General features: G+C 39.2%; 1 protein-coding gene across 5 annotated transcripts in view; it reads left to right on the top strand.

Annotated features, from left to right (window-relative positions):
- The window catches only part of LOC146401023 (uncharacterized), a 395,912-nt gene that overhangs the window by 236,943 nt on the left and 137,689 nt on the right, over window positions 1-21,280 (top strand). For 2 of the 5 annotated variants that reach the window (XR_014813283.1, XR_014813277.1), the window contains one exon: window positions 19,243-20,545. The exons of the other annotated variants lie outside the window; for them this stretch is intronic. The gene's annotated coding sequence lies outside the window, so the exon portion shown is untranslated. Of the gene's footprint in view, window positions 1-19,242; window positions 20,546-21,280 lie in introns of those variants that run through there. 5 annotated transcript variants of the gene reach the window in all.

Raw genomic sequence — 21,280 nt, 5'->3', positions numbered from 1 at the left:
CAGCAAACATCCAAAATACAACTTGAAGGCAATATCATGAGCTGCTCCTCTGATTTTTCCAGCATCTTCCTAAGTGCCTGATATAGAGCGGGCCAAATCAGTGTTAAATTGACCTGAATAAGTTTAAGTTTCTCTTCCTTACTGTACAAGTAATAATATTTCCCCAGGTACCACTTAGGGAAAAATTAATGGGTAAGGACTAGGATTCTGCTCCTTTACTGTCCACTTTCATCACTATGGCTGCTTACATGAGCCCCCATCCCATCATTCCCGCAACCAGTCATGCACCAGATCCAGGGGAATTGTCTGCAGATCTTGGTGTCCTAGACACACTGCAGGGTAAGTCACCTCCTCCTCTGACTCTTTCCATTCCTCCTGAAGGCCTGACTTACATCTGAAGGTCTCCTCCTCTCTTCCCACAGTAGGTATCTCAGAATCTCTTTGGGCAGCAGTGGAAAACTTCCCTCAACTGCTCTAACCTTTCTCTACTTCGTGAGCTAACACTGCGCATGCTTCATCGCCCTGGTCTACACAGCCAGACTGCCCCCTCTACCCAAGTCCTCCCATAGCCACTTTGATCCTTTTTGTTGTAAGGCTCACTGCAGTGGGAAAGATATACTCTCAGCATAAATCACTCAGCTACTGCCCTAAAAGTATCCTCTTATCTGAGTTTTTGCATAAAGTCACCACCACATCTCTGGAAGATAAAATATGTACATACTTCCAAATTAAATCCTTTTTAAAATTCATGAGGTTCTTGAGGTTCTATATATAAACGGAAACTATTAGGGAATAGACTTTCTTCCCAGAATATTCCTTTGTTGGACCTCGTTCCTTCCCTGTGTCACCCGAATGAGACAAAGGCAAAATGAGGCCATCTCCCACGGAGCTTAAGTTTCATCAAATGTGCAAGTGGAAAGCCCCAATAAACTTCCTCTCTCTGGCAGAAAGGAACATGCGATACACATTATTTTTAAACAGGAGGGAGGTCTGCTTGCGGGTTAACTGCTGTGTACAGACAATGAAAGCATGAGTGCTCTCCCGCAAGAGTAGCCCTTAGCCTTTGGCTGAGTCTAAGTCTCTCAGTGGATGGTAAGCATGGGGTGATGGGGAAGAGGTTGCCATTTGGCACAGAGATTTTCCCCATCCTGCCCTGCCAGGTAGGTGTTGGCTTAGGTGATAATCAGTTGAGAGTAGAGGAGACAAGAGCAGACAGGACCACTAAGCTTGGTGGGTAAACAGGAGTGAATTAAGAGAGACAGCACTTCACCTGGAAAAACACTGATATAACGGACTTCAACCATAGATCCTCTTTGGAAGAGCTTTGACATTTTTCCTTACACTCCACACTTTGATCAGTGAAGTCTTATTTTATTTCCAGGCTGGGACCTAAGATAGAGAGGTAGCTATGTAAAGAAAAAAAAAAAAAAAAAAAAAGGAAACATATGGTATAGGCTTTTCACTGAGACTGGGACAACTGACTTGCTTAATCATTCTCAAAATGAGACTATGAATGATTAAAGTATGAGTCCAGCCTAAGACATGTTAATACAGATAGAGAAGTAAATGCATATAAAAGCTATTGAAAGTAAAGCTTCAGATGCTCACATGCTGGTAAGCTCATATTATGGGCTGAATGTCTGTGTGGCCCGAAAATTCAGATGTTGAAATTTTAACCCCTAATATAATAGCATTATGAGGTGGGCCCTATGGGTGGTGATTAGGTCATGAGGGTGGAGCCCCCTTTGACTGGGATTAGTGTCCTGATAAAAAAGGCCCAAGAGAGCTCTCCCACTCCTCCTGCCATGTGAATACACAGTTAAAAAGACTATGAATAAGAATTGAACTCTCACCAGATACAGAATCTGCAGGGATTTTGATCTAGGACTTCTCAGCCTCCAGAACTGTGAGAAATAAATGCTGTTGTTTAAGCTACTCAGCCTATGGTATTTTTGTTATAGCAGCCCAAACAGACTAAGACAGTATGTATGGACCAAGAGAAAGATCTAGAGCCAAAAGGAAGCAGAAATTTGAAACCACTTATTCAGTGCCATCCTAAGCATTCAAAACAAAGAGTGACATAAACCTAGAGATTGGACAAAAATTAGCAATGGACCCTAAATGCAGTAGGATAAGCTATTGAAATGCCATACATGGTTTCAAGTATATTATTATTATTATTATTATTATTATTATGTCTTTTTGCCTTTTTCCAGGGCCATATGGAGGTTCCCAGGCCAGAGGTTGAATCAGAGCTGTAGCCGCCAGCCTATGCCAGAGCCATAGCAACGCAGGATCCAAGCCGTGTCTGTGACCTACACCACAGCTCACAGCAACGCCAGATCCTTAACCTACTGAGCAAGGCCAGGGATCGAACCCACAACTTCACGGTTCCTAGTAGGATTCGTTAACCACTGAGGCACGACGGAAACTCCCCAAGTATATTACTATAAGAAAGATTATCAGAGACTTGGAAAGATAAAGAAATAGCAACAAAATGATAAATAGTATCAATGTTTATAACTGTGAAGAGGATAGAAAAATTAGCTTTATGTTACACAGTAGAAAAAAAAATTAGAAGGGATAATTATTGAGGTGTCTAAAACTCTGATGGGTATTGAGAAGGGAGAGACAGGAAATGGCTCAAAAGCAAAAGAGGACAGGAGCAGAAAGGAACAAAAGGCTCTGCATTAAAGGGAATTCAGAAGCAATGTATTTATACAGTAATTACTGCGGTCTGCAGAAAAGGCTGCGGATATCAGACAGGCAGTATCCTAACCCTGAGTGTATTTTTACAATGAGTCAGATGAGCGCTTTTCAGGGTGGGATGGGGGAGGGGCTCTACAAGGCACAGAACCTGCGTAGAGCGATTGATGTGTTTGTCAGGGTAACGTGGCTGCTTTCCTTCCTGAAATGCGAGCTGCTCTATCTCATTAACTTAACACACTGATCTGGCAGAGCCACATCCTGGAATCCTAAAAACATCAGCTTCCATCTAAACTTTTCATTTCTTATGTGCTTAATTTGGCTTAGTCAGCTTGATGGCAAGTTTGCAATATTATAAATATGCATATGGCCTGGTATCTGCCACTGCCTGATCCTAACTTATTTGCCTATGGGAAAAAGCATAAGCCAGCTAGGATGTGCAGCTGGGCAAACCTCCAGCTCTGGAGTTCGGGTTCAGTCTTGATAAACATCAGGTAAAATTGAGTGATTATCTCCACTGGCCAGTCCCATAGAGCCTCTGACCTTTTTCCAATCACCTGACTAGCTCTCATCATCTGGAGGGAGGATAGAAATCCAAAAAAATGACTCTATGCAAATCACAATTGTATCATAATTTGGTCTGTTATGAAATATTTTGACACCCATAAGTCTCATGGTTTAGGGGCAAACCAACACGTGTTCTTCTTTATGAGATGTACGCCCTAGGTTATGTTCTCCCTGAGCTTTGAAAGGTGTTAAAATCCAGAACACAGCCTTAACATAGTGGATGCTTGCGCCATCTCAGTCCATCTACTGAGTGGAAGCTCAGTCTCACAGAAGGAATATTTCTTCCTCCTCTCAAATTAACTTCAACCCTATTGCATCCATAAGACATTGCTGAGTATCTCTTCTCTGCTAAAACATCCATCTCTTTCCCCTCAACCTGTAAATACTCTCAAATATCACCCCCCCCAAAAAAAAGTCCTCTCTAGTTACAACCATATTCTATCCCTTTATAAAGAAAGTTATCTCTGGGGGGAAAAAAAAGGACACAAACTCATGGGCTCTGCTGCTTCACAGCCCCCAGCACCTATTAACTCCCGAACCTTGGCAGTGTGGCTTCTGGCCTCACCATTACAGTAAAACTGATTTGGTAAAGGTCAGTAATGACCTCCTAATAGCCAAACCCAAAGAGCATTTTCAGTGTGCAGCATTCTGGCAGTTTACACTCTCCTTCAAACTCCTGCTTTCTTTGGCTTCAAAGACATCAGTGCATACTCACTATTCTTTCAACAGCTCCCTTTTCTCTTGTTTTGTCTTTTGTTTTTGTTTTCCCCTCATAGATTCCTCTTTATTAACTCTTTCAAGTTGGTGTTTCCAGGTTATCTCATTTTTTTTTTTCATGCTATTATTTTCCTTGAGCTTTCCTTCTCTTATCACCCACATTCTAAACCTCCCAAATCTCTATTTGCATTCCAAACCTTTGCTAGAGTTCTCAAACCTTGTAAGAAACTGTCTACAAATACACTGTATGACTGTCCCTCACACGTCCCAAGCTTATTACATGCATAACTGTAACCCACTGACATCCAACCCCTTTGCCTATCTGCCGACTTCCTCTTCCCATTTTACCTCTGTTAATGACAACTCATAAATGGAGAGATAATCTTAGATTTTTCTTTTTTTCTTCAAGATCCACATCCAATCAGACAACAGTTTTATACATTCTACTTCAAAAAAGTTTCCATCTCAGCTTCATAGCCTTAGTTCCTACTTCAATAATATTTCACTCAGCCTATTGAAATAGCATCTTTGCTTATATTTCAGATTCCAGTCCTGCTCCTCTCCAATCCATCCTTTAGTGAAGTTTTCTATAAATCAAATCTGATCACATTACCATCTTTCTTAAACCAGGCCATTTACTGTACCACCATCAAGCAAAAAGTTCTCTACATTCTGCTTTCATATTCAATTCCATCCCCTGCCAATTATCTCTTGTGCTCCATCCATACTTTCCTGAGCCTTTTAATGCCCTTGAGGACAGTACACTCTCTTGTGTTTGATGATACTGCAAAGGTCCTCCTCTGCTAAAATACCTTTTTTCCCACTCCAATTATTTGCCTGGAAAACCTTTCCTTATGATTCAAGCCTTGGTTTAAACATCATTTGTGGAACATCTTCCTTGCTCCTCCCTATTTAGCACCACCAGTCAAAGTTAGGCATACTTTGAACCACTATCCCCCAAAGCACATTGTAAACATCTCTATTACTACATAGATCAGACATGGTCTCTACATGGTTTGCAACACTGTTTTCTCCATTAGATTCTGAGCTCCATGATGCTGTCCCTTATGGAATGACTGGTACATAATAGTTACCCAATAATCATTTTAAAAAATCAATAAATAGTTTTGTTAAATGTTTCCCATGGGAGTGGGATGCTCAAGTTCCCATGATACCAATGGTTGGGAAAGAATTTAAGGTACTTTCTTCTTCTATGAGAGGTCAAGAAGAATGGGACTGGATGACTTTGTCTAAACGAACTGGAAAAATTCCCATTAATTTAAGTGACTGGAAAAACTTTTAATTTACCCTCCCCTTCCCCCTCAAAAAATTACAAAGAATTCAAGTTTTTGAGCAAATGCTTACTAACCCACCCCAGAAGGTAGTTTAGAGGTGTCTAATCTGAATTTTCTTAGAGAAGTTTAATAGTAGCAACACATGTGGTATATGTAGCATTTTTTTCTAAATGTTTCCATCTTTATCTTGGCATATATTTTCACAAATGTAGCCAGCAAATATGAGAATATACTGAGATTTCATTTAGCATATGAAGAAACCAAGGACTCAAGATGTTAGGCAATTTTCTCAGAATTATACAATGTGTCACCAACTGATTGGTATCCAATCTCCCAAATCCATGTTTCATGTTCTAGCAACCTAAACACATTGTCTTCATTCTAAATGGTCTTCCTTTCTGATATTGTTTCTTTCATTAAGGCATGTATTCATTTATTACACAAAGATGTTATTAAGAGGTATGATAAAATAGAATCAATAATCAGTGTAGCATTAGGAGGCCTGACCATGAGTTCCCCTTACCCAATGTAAGTATTCAAATGCAGCAGAGCATAATGAAAAGAGGACTTGGAAGATCTGGGTTTGATCTCAGCCCCACAGCTTTCCGGCTAGGTGATCTTGAGCAAGCCACTTCTCCTCTCTGAACCTCAACTCTCTCAAGTGGGAAGAGCAACACTTACGCAGTTTACTACATGACTCTTGTGAGACGGAGCTCATGAAACCACTGTGTAATGAATAAATGATATCCAGTGATACCAGAAACCTTTCTTGTATGTTTACTGGGTGCAAGGTAGTGCTCTAAATATTTTCCTGATGAGGGCTCCTTTGAATTTTCACAAGAATTCTATGAAGTAGACACTATTATTATTCATACTTTATAGAAGAGAAATGAAAGGCATGCATGAGTTAAGTAACTTTTCCAAAACCACTCAAATAAGAAATGAAGCTAGGATTGAACCCAGATAGTGAAGTGCCCAAACTTATCTCCAAACCACTTAATTATACTGGCTTTCCAGCTAACACACTGAGTACCACATTTGGGGATCTTAGGGCATAAAAATTTAGTTGCTGCTTATGTGCATGATCTTACTCAATCTCTTCAACAGCCCTATAAGTTTGTCCTGAGACAGTAAATAAATAGAACAGAGGTCCATGCTCCCCCAGTCTATTCTGAACACAGGCACCAGGATGAGCCCTCTTTGTTCAAAATCCACTCATACTTCCCATTCCTTTCAGCCTAGAACCCAAAATCTTTGTTATGGCCTAGAAGACCCTAGACAGCCCAGCCTTCTGCTGACGCCTGTTACCACTCACCCCATCCCTTCTTCCAGCCACACTATCCCTTTTGCTGTGGCTGAAAAAGGGAAGACATGCTCCTGCTTCAGGGCTGTTGTCTCTTCTGTTTCCTCTGCGTGGATGTTCCTACCCAGATAATCCCAGAGCTCATTCCCTCACTTTCTTCAGGTCTCTGCTCAAAAAATAACCTATCAGAGGTTCATTCGACTATTCAGTATAAGGTAGGAACTACCAACCCCTTCAGCCACTCTCAAACTCCTTACCCTGGTTTTATTTTTCTTTATGGCACCCATCATCATTGGCATTCATTAATGTATATTATATAAATGTATAATTTATACATTAGTTGACATTAATATATATATGTATTTATTTTTCTTTATGGTGTCCATCATTGGCCATTCATTAATGTCACCTAATATATTTATGTATATATATATATTATGTGACATTATATAACATATATTTATTGTCTGTCTCCCTTATGCCATGTACACATAAAGACATATAAATTCTCCCTCACCACACACACACACACACACACATACACACACTGGAATAATAGCTATTTACCAAAAGTTACTGGTTTTTTTCTGGTGTTACCCATGTGACCAGTACCTAGAACTGTCCCTGACATCTAGCAAAAGTCTTAAAACCATTACATTTTGTAAGTAAGTGTGAATAAATGATTCTGCGCCCTCACAGAGTTTAAAATCTGATAAAAAGGCAAAAGAGATCAGTTAAAGATCCCTCAGAAGCAGCTGATGGTGACAGGAAAGCCTTGGATTTTTTTTTACTCCATTTTTTGGACCCTTTTGGAACCCTAAACTAACACAGTCCTCCATTATAAAATAAGGTTGAGAAAATATTACCAAATAAATATACAAGTATAGTTCCCTTCCACAGAAGAGTCTCCCTTTTGCTTTCAGTCTGATAATTTTTTACTTTATGATCAGTGGCAGATAAGGGTTTAAAAATCATCAGATTTTTAAAACCAAATGTGGACCAGGAAGTAGAGTTGAGGCCTGTGCAAAAGGATTTTTTTTTCATTTCTGCTCTATTTAATGAGACATTTTTGTTTAATTAGAAGTTACAGTCTAGTCTCGTTACCAGAATACCTCATTCCTCATTTTGACTCCAGGAGAAGGTAGGGCCTAAATAACTTGTTAGGGTTCCCTTCCTTCTTCTCTGATACCATTCATCCACCTGGCTATTTCAGAGTGCCATGCAGCAACTGAGGTGGGAAGGTAGGTGTCTCAATAAGAAAATGCTAACAGAGCAAAACATGGGTGGAGGGGAGAGGAAGTTTCTTGAGGAAGTGTTTACAGAAGTTCCAGAAGGACTGTGAATAGGCAAGAGGTAGAAGTGTTAAGTTTTGTCCTGGTCCTAGTTAAAATTTTCCAGTGTCCACTATATTTGACAACCCTGAGACAAAAAATGTGGTGGTGGTGGTGTCACTACTTTATGCAAGAATTGCTCAAAAAAACAGGGAACTGGAACATAAATCTCCACCATTCCCTGGTTAGGACATATACCTCGATTTCTTTCCTTTCTGTGAGACATTAGACATCAGTGGAAAAAGTGTGGGCTTTGGAATCAGACAAAATTGGTTCTACATTTTGGATCTACTGCATATTAGCTGTGTGATTGCAATATGTCACTTAACCTTCCTGAACCTGTCCTCACCCACCTAAAATGGCATTTGTAATACCTACTCACTAGGACTTTTGCGAAAATGCAGTTCAGTTACTACTATGTAGTAGCACACCTCAGTGGTCTTGGGGCATGAGTCTATGACTTCCTCTCTTTGTCCTGATAGAAAAAAACAAAACCCTTTTCCAGCTAATTATTGATAAAGAACCCAATGATAAAAATGTCATTTTATCATTTGCTTTTTGAAATGAAGATTTCAAATATTTCTCCAGAAATGTCTAGGATTGGGGAATGCAGGGATGCTAATAAAAAGGCCTAAGGGCCAAACAGGAAGGTTAGGGATGAATGAAAATTCCTGCATTTACCTTTCTACACATCAAGTAAAGCATTTTAAGATCCAGTGGACGATGGATGTCCTTGCAGCATCCATCCCTTAAATTTGGTCTGAAAAGAAGAGCTGCTCAAATCTTTAGCTTGTAGGAGGAGATAGAAGATAAAATACAAGAAGAACTTTGGTATAAAGAGTTGCCGAAAACACGATTTGCCCCTAGGGAACAGCATCTCTCCTCTGTCTGACTCTCTTTTCACTCACACACACAAAAAAATACTGAGAAATTTCAAAGTCACTGGGTTAAAAGAAAACTTTAAAACAGCCAGGGTACCTACAAAGCAATCCGTATTCTGCCCTGAGTTAGGTAGAGAGCAGCTTGGATCTTCACATATCTAATCGTGTCAGAGCCCAGCCTGTCCCCAGACTGTCATGAATCCTGGATGATGGCTAAGTGTGGCTTCATCCACTGCCATTTGAGGGTAGGAACCGGAACACCCCATTTAGCCCTGCATCTTGATCACATCTCAAGGGGATGGGAGCACGTGAAATGCACTCCTCTGATTGCCCAGGTGGATATTCCTTGAATTTCTTGCCAGAATTTGGCCTCTGTCTGCTGGTGCTGAATTGAAACGCAGAGACAGAGTTTTGGGTAGAGGAGAAAAAAATAGCTTTATCGCTTGCCAGGCAAAGGAGGATCACAGCAGGCTAATGCCCTAAAGACTGTGTACCCCCCATTAGAAAGAATTACGAGGAGTTTTATAGTAAAAAGGAGAAAAACTGTTTTTCGGATAGAAATCAGGATTAGAACAAACATGCATTCTTCTTTCTTTGGGGGGAACCTTAGTCATCAAAGCTGGAGTCAGGAGATCTCGGTAGGATCCTGATGGTGGTCTCCTGGTTATTCCCTAGAATAACAGTATTCCCAAAAGAGGCATATTTATTGATCAGAGAGTAGAACAAACTAGGAAACTCCCTGAAAAAAGTCATGTGCTAAATAATTTTTAACCTACAGGCAATGTGCTCAAGGTGCCTAATCTTTAGCTTTCAGGTGATTGTGTTTAGGGTGCAGTTAAGCCAGGGAGGATGAGGAAGGACCCTAAGCTGCCCCTGACTGTCCCTTCCCTGATCAGCCACTGTCTGAACCTGTCCCTAGGAACTCAGGGAAGGTCATGGTGGCTGAACAAGGCCCATTTCCTAAGAACAAGACATGGGGAACACAGAAAGGCTCTTGTGCCCAAGAGCCCCACAGGGCCAGGTCTGGTTTCAAATTCAGTAGTGAAATCCATACCAAGAGCTAGCAAAAATAGAAACTCTGATTCTAAGAGGCTAAAATAAAATGGATGTAATTATACAAGGAAGGAGAACAACAACAGACTATGAAATAGTTTTTCCTAAAAATCATGCTATGGTCTTTCTGGAAGGAAAAGAGGGACAAGTATTGGTAACATGTTTAGTTTTTGTTGAATTTAACTAAAAATATATTAGAAGCCATAAAAAATGAAGTTGGAGGTCTGATTTTAAAGAAATTTACATGTCTTAAATTGTCCATTTTAAATATCTATTTCTCCACATTGCTTACTTACCTGCTGCAATTTAAGGGCTTGATTTGTGAAAGTTGCTTAACTCTATAAATACCCAAGGTATTGATGATGTCATGAAGGTGTTTTAAGATTGCATCCAGCAGAATGAATATTAGTGTACCCTGAGAGATGTTTTTAAAGCTATATCCAATGTCTTGTGATCGAATATGATGGAAAATAATATGAGAAAAAGAGTGTATATATATTATAACTGGGTCACTATGCTGTACAGTGCAAATTGACACAACATTGTAAATCAACTATGCTTTAACTTAAAAAATTTAAAAAAATAAAAGTTTAGTGAGTTTCTATCAATCAAGTGTATCTGGGCAATTTCTCTCTTGAAAAAGAACAAAAGTAGGATTAGAGGTTAGATTAGGCAAGAATGAGACATTGCAATAATTATATTTTATGTCATAGTATCTAGCTCATTTGAATATTTTTTCACACACTGTTCATTTCATTATATCTGCATAACAACAATCCTGTGAAGTGAAATTCTCCTCTATACAGATGAGGAAATTGGGGCTCAGAGAATGGAAGGTTCTTCACCAAGCAACCTGGCTGAGACAAAGTAAAGCCAGAACCAGAAGTCAATTCCTTTTGGCTCTGGGAGTAGAGGTCTAGACCAGTGAGCAATAAAGATGGGTGCAGTACCCAACCCCCATTATCTGAAAGGTTTTTTTTAAGCTATGTGCCCCAGACCCATGGCTCTCTCATCTGAGTATTTTTCCTTCTTGCTTCCTACTATAAAAGTAATAGGCTTTCCAAATATAATCTTACAACTCAAGGAGAAAAGTAAAAATGTTTCCTGGAAGGGAATTTGATAAGATTGTTTTAAAATCAGTATGTAAACATTATATAGCATGTAATATTTTCAGTTATAGTGGGCTTTCATATTTCAAATAGCTTAATCACTGTTTTAGGCAATACTTTTAAAATAGATGTTTAGTATATTTCTACACCAAATGTGGTGATTTTCTGTTTTTTAAAAAATTACCCCTGAGTCCAGGATAAAAAGTTCTACTTTTCTCAAGGTCATTTATTACGCTAGAAAGGACCTTATTTTTTACTTCATTTTAAAGAAACAGAATAATAAAATACAAGACATTTCATTTTTTAGTTTGTCTTAATTGCAGAAGGGTCATCTGCTTGTTTTGTAGTCTTGTGCTTTAGAAATAAAAATTATAAACATGCAGACTTTTTTAGAATTTATAAAGAGGCCTCATATGTAGCAAAACAAAATCAGATGACATCTAGCTAGAAAGCCAAGTATTCCCAAGAAGAATTAAGACAATGTACGGTCTGTAGGATCCAGGCCTGCCATTCTATTTTTCTTTTCACTTTTTGATAACTAGGAAGCAGGGGTATTTCAAGAAATAGCATTTCCTTTCAGATATTTAATTGGGGGGGGGCATACAGCTGACCTCCATCATTTGCACCCAGGATCCACACAAAGTGGTTTGTGTAAATGTCAACCTCCCCTCCTTGACCTCTCCTGTATAGGAGATTAGAGAGGTCAGAGTTGGCACATCAGAACTTCAGGGCTGTTGTCAAGAAGGAAAATTCTATAGAGAAATGATGAAGAAGGACAGGAAAAAAATCACTAGAAAACTATGTGAGGATCTATTTCAAAATACTCTACTAGATAATGATAAGGACTCAAAATAAGGAGGCAGTATCCTCAAAAATGCCACTCAAGAACTTCTCAGTCAATGTTATATTGACTTTTTTGATCATCAGTGAGCATACCAGATTTTCACCCACTTTTACTGGGACTACTGTGAGTCAAGCACTCTCCCAGGTACTGACCACACAAATATAAAGATGGCTCATTGTCTTTCTTCAAGAAGTGTACAATCTATAGGCAATATTTTGAGATTAAGTGCCATGCAGAGACTGGTTAGAGGAAGGGTGTTTTTTGTTTGTTTTTTTGTTTTTTGTTTTTGTCTTTTTGCTATTTCTTTGGGCCGCTCCCACGGCATATGGAGGTTACCAGGCTAGGGGTCCAATTGGAGCTGTAGCCACTGGCCTACGCCAGAGCCACAGCAACGCGGGATCTGAGCCATGTCTGCAACCTACACCACAGCTCACGGCAACGCCGGATCGTTAACCCACTGAGCAAGGGCAGGGACCGAACCCATAACCTCATGGTTTCTAGTCAGATTCGTTAACCACTGCGCCACGATGGGAACTCCAGAGGAAGGGTTCTTAATCTAGCTCAGGAGGGAGGTAAGATTTATCATTGGATTACTAGCTCCATATTATCTAAGACCATGTCTCCATATCATCTACATCCTTGATACCAACTGCTATACATACTCCTAATAGATTTTCAATGAATTTGATGACAATCTCTGCTGAGTCTTATAGAATGACAAAGAGTTATACAGGTTATAAGAAAAGAAACGACTTTTCCAGTCTGTTCAAGAATAGAGGTTGCAGGGTAAAGTAAGTTCTAAGAATTGTAAGGCAAGTTTTAGATGTGGCTCAAAAACAAAATGTTGGTGGATAATCATGAGCCCCGAGGCCAGACAGATATCTTGAAGCTTTTAGTAGACCATGTTAAGAAATATAAATATTTTAAGGACAAACATCAAAGTTTTTACTTTACAGGTTGAATAAACCAGTAATCACAGTATAATGTATGCCTGGGTTACTCCTAGAAGAGCACAGATGAGAGGCAATATAATCAAAGCTGGCTGTCCAAGAGGCCTTGCCAAAAATGTGATGCTTGAGCTTTAGATGAGCAAAGTGAAGATAGATCATATTCTAGAGGGAAAAAATGTACATATGAAGATGGGGAAGTGTAAAGCAACCTGGTGTTTAAATAATCCGATATGCCTGGAGTCCTGAGTGATGAAACTATGGGAATGAAAGTGACCAGACCACAATGGTTTTGTGTGTTACACTAAGTTGTTAAACTTGACCTTGAAACGAATGGAAAAACATTCAAAGATCTTGAGCAAGAGAATTACACGAGCACATTTCCGTATTACTAAGATCTGTATATGGTGTGGCTGAAAAGAAAACCAGTGAAAATGGTTCTTAAAGGGGGATTACCACCCCAGGAAGCATTCTGGAAATTTGGGGAGGTTTTTGTGGTCATTATGAGCATTTAGAAGACAAAAGGACAGGATGCAGGAGATGTTGCAATGCCTAGAGTTCTGGATAAGGAAGACTGTTCCTGTATGAACACTATTTCCTAATGTCCCATTGGACAATCAAATATGGGAAAAACCTTTTCCTAATTATCTCCATTAGACTCTAACACCATCTTACATATTAAAACAAAGTGGTTTTTCACTGTTTCAATTTATACAGAATTTGGCATGAATGCAGGTATTATGTAAATTGAGGTAAAATTTTGTTGTTGTTGGGACTTTATCAAGAGTTGTTCACTGCTGGAGAGAAGAAAAAAAAAACAAAACAAAACACCTGGATCAAAGAAACTCTGCTTGTCACCAGTGCAGCTCACCTGGATGAGTTATCATATCTGTGGTAGTCACTGTGCTTCCCTGGGGAAAAGTTTCCAGACTTGAGCTTTGACATCTTGTCTCCCCCAGTAGCCTTCCCTATGGCCCAACCCCAGTTCCAGGCTCAAGTCCAGCTAATCCTACCTTACCAGGCTCCATCCTGCTGTAAGGAGGCATCTTAAAGAGGATCTAGAAGTCACAAGAGACAATGTAATAGTTCTGAATTGGAAAGGAAATTGGATTTGAACAGCGGCTTTCAAACCGGAGTGTACTTGTACGTGAAGATGAGAATTAGCCCAGGAAGTGAATTTAAAAGTCAGATATTCAAGCTCTACCCACCAAGAATCTGGGTCAGCTCAAGGAGTAAGGCCAAGGAGCTGGAATTTTTCTGAGTTCCCAAGGGGCCTCTGGCAGATGTTTAGGCTTTCGTACACCTTGGAGAATTACCACAGTGGATGATGTCTAAGGTCCCCTTCAAGCCTAATCCTCTATGACCCTAGGAAGACCATGGCAATGGGACTGAGAGGCCATTGGTTCCCTGACCAGGACCACCAAAACTCTAAGCATACCATCCTGACCTTGGCTTCAACCTAAGTGGCCACACGAGTCACATGTGTGTTAGTGACCACCCCATATATGCTCTAAGCAACTGACAAGGTAACCATATTGTCGTTCTGTATACAAAGTACCACCTTTCGTATTCACACCCACCTATGAAGAGGTAAATGGTCAGAAAAGACTCAAAATGTGTAATGTACATCATAGCAGGTGTCTAAGAAATAAAGTTTTGCCAAACTGCACTAAAATTTACTCCATGACAAGAGCAGTGCATTTTCTCCATGGCTGTCATAGATTTCATGGATCCTGAGAAATCCAGCCATTTTTAGAAATCCCATGAAATTTACCTTTTCACTCGAATCCACATGAAATCAAAATTTTTCCCTACGAGTCCCCATAAAATTGGCACATTTCCTCAGAAGACCCCATGAAATTATAAAGAATATTGCAGACTCTTTGCTCCTGGCCCTTGATGCACATCTTAAAGAGACAGGTTAGATTACAGAATTATTTCATTTTTCTGATAAAAACATGAAGTTGCACCACTTTTTCCTTAAATAATCATTGTTACTCATTTTTCTAATTGCTCTTCCAACATAAGAGTTGATCTCAACTTTAAAGAAGTAAACATTTCTGGAAAATCATCTGAAGTTAGGAAGTTACAAATGAAAGGACTTTCCCAGCTGTTTTCACATCGCAAATGATACAATATCCAAGTCAAAATAAAATTTCCCCCAAAGCATAAAGGTTCATCTCATTTTCATATACAAATTTGCAGTGGCAAACAACGTCTTTTATCAAGTTCTACTTCACAGGGTATTATAAGAGTCAAATGAGATCATGAATGTGCAACTGCTTTAGAAATATAGTAAGGTGGGACCATTTTAGAAATAATGAGAAGAAATCATTATAATAACTGAAAGTATAGATATTCCTGCTAAAAGTGGCCCAGGTATGCCAATTAATACAAAATGAATACTCAGCCTTTTTTGTTCACAAAGAAAACTTAAACATGAAAAAAAAAATAAAAGGGGCACCACAGCAACACAAAGCAAAATTGCAAGAGAGAGGGCTTTAAATTATGACTATTTATGCATTATGAAAATGAAAGGAACATACATATTTCATATTCCTAGAGCAATCATAAAAATCTTACTCTCCTTGTTTTACCTAGATCTTGAGTCCCTCGGGTGGTTAAGCAAAACCAGCTGTCTGTCCAAGTTGGTGAGGCCACACTTAAAATGCCATTTCCTGACTGTGAGCCAGCTTTCCACTCAAAGGAGGAAGTTTTGCAGCAGACCTATGCCTCTAAATGGTAATTGACCTACTGGAAATTCGAAGCTGCCCTTGCTCTTTGATTTTAAATCATGTGACTATTTCATCTTTTATCAGATTCATCATGCACAAATCCAGAAAGATACCAGGGTGACCACAAAACTCAGTATAATAAAAATAATTACTTCAAGATATCTGCCAGAAAATTTAACAATATATATAACTACCCCACGAGGCAGACTGAGGCCACTACAGAGAGGAAAATGTCATTTAAGTTGTTCTGATATTTGGAATTCTGATTTTGATCCAAATGAGAGAGACCGTGCTGTCCTGGTAAAAACATCAGTGTGTGGAGAGAAGCGTGCTCCAGCTGGTTCTACCAGCATTGATTGGATTCCCCTTTAGGTTAATCAATCTGCAGCTGAATTAACTTCCTTTCTGTTGTGATGATAACCTTTCAGGCATTCTGCTAACACACAGCAGATGAAATACAGGGTTGGAAAGAGAAAGAACGGGGTTCTGATCCTAACTTTGCTATTAAGTAGCGATGTGACCTTATGTGTCTCAGTTAACCTCCTGGAGCCTCATTTTCCTTATCTGTAAAATGGGGACAGTAATCCCTCATCTGACAATTTTGCAGAGTTTTAGTAAAGCTCCTTGCACATTTTCAACTGAAAATCACTTTGCACTCATAAAAGCTTCTCTCAGAAGGAAATGCAGTTGAACAGAGGGCCTCCAGGAATATCCTTCTGAAGCCATAGCCAAGGGATATTCCTCAAGTTCTTTCCATATTCAGGATGTTCGGACTGAGCAAAGGAGGCACATATATCTATCAGCAAACCACTCTGTGTGCCTTGAATTTCTAATCTAGGAGTTCCCATTGTGGCTCAGCAGGTTATGAACCTGACTAGTATCCATGAGGATATGCGTTCGATCCCTGACCTCAATCAGTGGGTTAGGATCCAGTGTTGCCGTGAGTTGTGGTTTAGGTCACAGATATGGCTCGGATCCCACATTGCTGTGGTTGTGGCATAGACCTGCAGTTGCAGCTCTGATTTGAACCCTAGCCTGGAAACCTCCATATGCCACAGGTGTGGCCCTAAAAAAAATTTTTTTTTTTAATCTACAAACAACCTGGGTAATGAAATTGAAAATGATGTTTTTCATGTTATGTTTTGAACGATGAGTGCTTAAAACCAATAAACATACACCTTTGGTAAAATTTCAAAAAATCCAGAGCTTTTCACCTATTGATAAATGAGTTCAGTCTTTGGCTCTATTCAATGAACTCATGCGGTTAAGTTTTATTATTTTCCTTACTTTATTGATGATGAAACTAAAATGCAGAGGTGTAGCTTACTGTCCTAGGGTCCCCGGTTAGAAAGTGATGAAGCAGGGCCTGGAATCCAAGGGGTCTTAATTACCTGTCCACAAGGCCCTTGCCTTTGTTTCCATCGATATTTGCGAGTGGCTTCTGAAAACCTTTGTTAACAAAGATGGTTGTCTGTAATTTTTATCAACAGACAATTTGGGGGTAGAGAGTGGAATTTATGATTGGTTAAAGAAAACTTATGTAACAGTAAAGGAAAAATACTAAATTAAGAAATGCAGTTTTGGAGTTCCCTGGTGGCTCAGTGGGATAAGGAGCCTGACTTGTCTTTGCTGCAGCGCAGGTTCAATCCCTGGGCCAGGAATTACCACATGCCATGGGTGTGGTCAACAAAAAGAAAAGTTTTACTATGTTTTTACATTTATTAAAAAATAAGAATAAACCAGTAGGGTTAGGAATTACCATAATAAAATATTTTTGTGACTGATCAAAAGTGAAATTGTTACTATTACGTGTTTTCCATATATACTTGCCTAGGCAAAACAAACACACGGCAGCAACAAAACCCACAGGCTGTCCTGACGGTCCCAAAATCCTCCCATGTAGGAACACCAGGTTCTAAGAACTGAGGCGTTCTTAGAAATGCCACTTATAGAAATGCCACTCCTCCTATTGCCAGGGACAGTTTGTGTTTCTTCAAAGCTACAAGACTACAGTTGACCCTGGATCAGCTCAGGGATTAGGAGCGCCAACTCTCTCTGCAGTTGAAAAGCCCCATGTAATTTAGTTGGCCCTCAGTATCTGAGATTCCAATTCAACCAACAGTACTCTGTGTAGTACTATTGTATTTACTAGTGCAAAATTCACATATAAGTGGACCAGCTCAGTTCAAACCCATGCTGTTCAAGGGTCAACTATACTTACATGTGACTTAAGGTATTTAAATGAAGTGTTTGCTTGGCTGAGATGTCCAAAAGTCTGTTGGCTACACAGCCTCCATGACTTACGACTTTTCCCAAAATTGATGAGTTTTCCAAATGGGGCATAATATTGCACAAATAGTGTTCAATTCATCTGAAATATCATAGGCTATGTGGAATTTAAAAAATATTAAATAGGAAAAAATTGGCTAATATATTTCAGCTAAATGGTTATATTTTTTTCTTTATAATATTATCAATATTATGGGATTTTCCTTCACTATAAAAAGGTATTTGTTCATTTACATGCTCACAAATCTGACAGCTATTTAATGTACCCCCACTCTGGACCATGCACTAAGCCAGGTTCTGAAACATTCAGATATGATCACAATTCTCTCCCCCTCCTGTGCTCAAGGTCATTTCAGGGTTGTATCAGAGAAGTCAGCCACCAGGCAATTGAAAAAGGATGTGAGATTAGAACATTGCATGGTGCTCTCCCAGTTGCCTCAGGAGCAGATTGACAAGAATCAGTGCCTTTCCTAAGGTCTAAGCAGTAGCTGGCTTTAAATCACCAGGCACCCACCACACCAAAGATGACTAGCAACTCAGCAGAGACCTGGCACGTAGAGCTATAAAGTGGGGGGTTCTTCAGGAAGGGGCTGAGGAGGGGTTAGAAGAAGTCAAGCCAGAGTAGACCTTCCTGTCAGGAAATAGGAATGAGGAGGCTCCTGAAGAGTCCACAAGTGAACCCCAAAGGAGTGCATTTGTTTGGACACTTTGCCCCACAGATGGTGTCTGTGACAGTTGAAGATTGCCAGGGGAACAGCGAAGGGTGATGACTGACAGTGGTCCACAGCAGGAGCCCTTACAGAAACAGAACCTACACCCGTGTCAGATCCCTCCTGCTTGTTTCAACACAAAACCAAATGGCAAGAAGAGTTAAGTTATGGATAAGCTCTACTTCTGACTCAAGTTATTAGTCCAACCTGGGCTACGGAGAAGGGAGTATTACACTGGATATGAGGTTATAATTTGAAATTTGACAGGACTGATTCTTTTTTATTTTTAATAACGCCTGAAAGTGATCAGACAGCCATGGGATTTGCCTGAGATATTACTGAATGGGAAAACCATGTGTAGGTAGTCATTTGAGAAATAATAAAACTGTTTCTTCTTTGTAACTCCAGTGAAATTAGGACTATTCAAAACGAGAGCTATAAACGTTGTAAACAAGGATATGGTGAAAGCATTTTAAAATGGCAATTAACATGGTATGGAGATGCCAAAGAGTCTCAGAAATGTTCTAGTTATGAGCAGACTATTACCTCTGTTAACCTCTCTACGCCTCACTTTTTTCTTCTGTGAAGTTACTTACCAAAGACATTGAGTCGTATTTATTTTGTCCTCAACTCTATATCACTGGCTTTACAAATAGCAAAAGTCTTGCTTTACACAATGCATAGCCTAGTCCATTAATTTTTTTTTAAATAAGTGAGCTTTACTTGGGACCATGGTGATTTCATTTCTTTATCAGGCTGACTCACTTCAAGCAAGTATGGAGATGTTTGTTCTCAGGTTGTGAAGAGAAACATGAGTGTCTAATGGAAACACAGATTTCAGAAACCATATCATTTGGGTTACTTGTGTTACTCAGGAACAAGGAAAGGGCAATGGAACAAGAGAACAAATACAAGCCATTCTGAGGGCACCTGAGCCAGGTCTTCAGCTGACTTCCTGTGGGGATGCTGCAGTCTCATTCAGAAGGAGATGCCATGGAGGAGAGGAGTCACCAATCCTGCCCACATGTTCACCACCAGCTATGACTGAGCCGCCCACACCTCCACTCTCACCCTCCCTCCCCGGCCTATTGCAGAGTGTGCTTTGAAGACAGAGGTCCAGGAAAACAGTTTCCTTATTCCTTTTTAGCTCCTTGTGCCGGATTTCCATCCTCGGTCTCTTTTGTCTGGTACCATGAATAATGACTACAAGAAATGAAATGCCAACCCCCTGGAATTAGGGCGGCTTAGAATAGATTCTCAAACCAAAGGCAGCCGCTTAATTCAGGAAGCTTTTAACATGCCTTTCTCTGACAATGATTTTACTTTTCATGTAATTAAGACATTTCAAAATCTGGAAAACACGAATGGTTTTTGCTCATATGTATGCCCCTATGTACACAGTAGTCTCACTGAATCATGTGCTATTTTGTGCAGCCAACCAAAAAGTATTCCTTTGCAGTTTAGAATTAATCATTTTCATCTCTACTTATTGCAAAGCCTGGCCCAAGCTGTACATTGAATGTTCAGAAGTGACTTTCTGCTACAATTATTTCAAATGAAAAGAGACTTTTCAAGTAGGAATAATAAAAGTATCTAGTCTCACAAACTGAAATGTATTATACTGATGGAATGCTGTTATGGTTTTTGAGCTTCTCCTGTAAATTATTACTTAGAATTTAGGAAACTGCTACCATTTACCACTTGGTTATAAGGACAGTTAGTCATCAGTTTTATTAATCACAGATAACTAAAATTAATATAAATTAGATTATATAATCATTTACCTCTCTTTCTAAAATTATTATGATTCAACAGTATAATTCAAATACACAATCTGAATAATATAAAAATATCTGAAATATAACATAAAGTATATGTAAGGTTTAAACAAGGTACATTTTCGTATTATAATAATTATCAGATTTTTTAAGTGAAAACCAACTTTGATTTTAAAGTCTGCACACTTATAGCTTGTAAGTTGTGAAGGCTTCTTATATTCTTCCTTTTGGGTTTTGTTTTGCATTGATTTTCTTGCCAAAATTAAATTTTTAAAAACCATCCTGACTCTTGTGTCCGCATTTACAAGTTTGGAAAAAGTGAGTCAATTGACTTTAGTTGTTAAGTTTAGTCACTTAACCAATACACATTAAGAGAAAACAACTTCAATAATAAAGATCAACAATGACAGGAAAGAAATCTCACATTAAATTTAGTTTTGTGCTTTGGAAAGTAGATGGGAGTTTCCTAAAAAGTTAAACATACATTTACTGCATGGCCCAACAAACCTACTCCTAGGTTATTTGTCCATTCCCCCAAATAAAATGAACCTCCACACAAAGACTTAATGTGAATGCTCCTAGCAGCATTATTCAAAATTTAAAAATAATACGGACAATTTAAAGATCCATCAACAGATGAATGGCAACACAAACTGTGGCATAGCCACAAGATGGAATATTACTCAGCAATGGAAATGGAATGAATTAGTGGGTACATGCAAGAAGAAACCTCAGAAACAGTACACCAAGTGAAAGAAGCTACACACAAAGGACTGTATACAGTATGATTATATTCACATGGAGAACTAGAAAAATTATAGAGACAGAGAGCAGGTAAGTGTTTACTTGGGGCTGGTGATGGGGTAAGAATTAGCTAAAAGGGGCATTAGGGAATTTGGGGTGGGGTGATGAAAATGTAAAACTAAATTGTGCTGCTGATTGAACAACTTTGAATTTAATAAAACTCCATCAAAGGGTACACATAAAACCAGTGAATTTTATGATAAATTACCCA

Source organism: Sus scrofa, chromosome 8, assembly GCF_054392235.1.
Source record: "Sus scrofa isolate SSC_HxYL_T2T_F1_AM1 chromosome 8, Sscrofa_HxYL_maternal_Yorkshire_Landrace_v2.0, whole genome shotgun sequence".
NCBI lineage: Eukaryota > Metazoa > Chordata > Mammalia > Artiodactyla > Suidae > Sus > Sus scrofa.
This window is presented reverse-complemented; position numbering and strand designations above follow the sequence as displayed.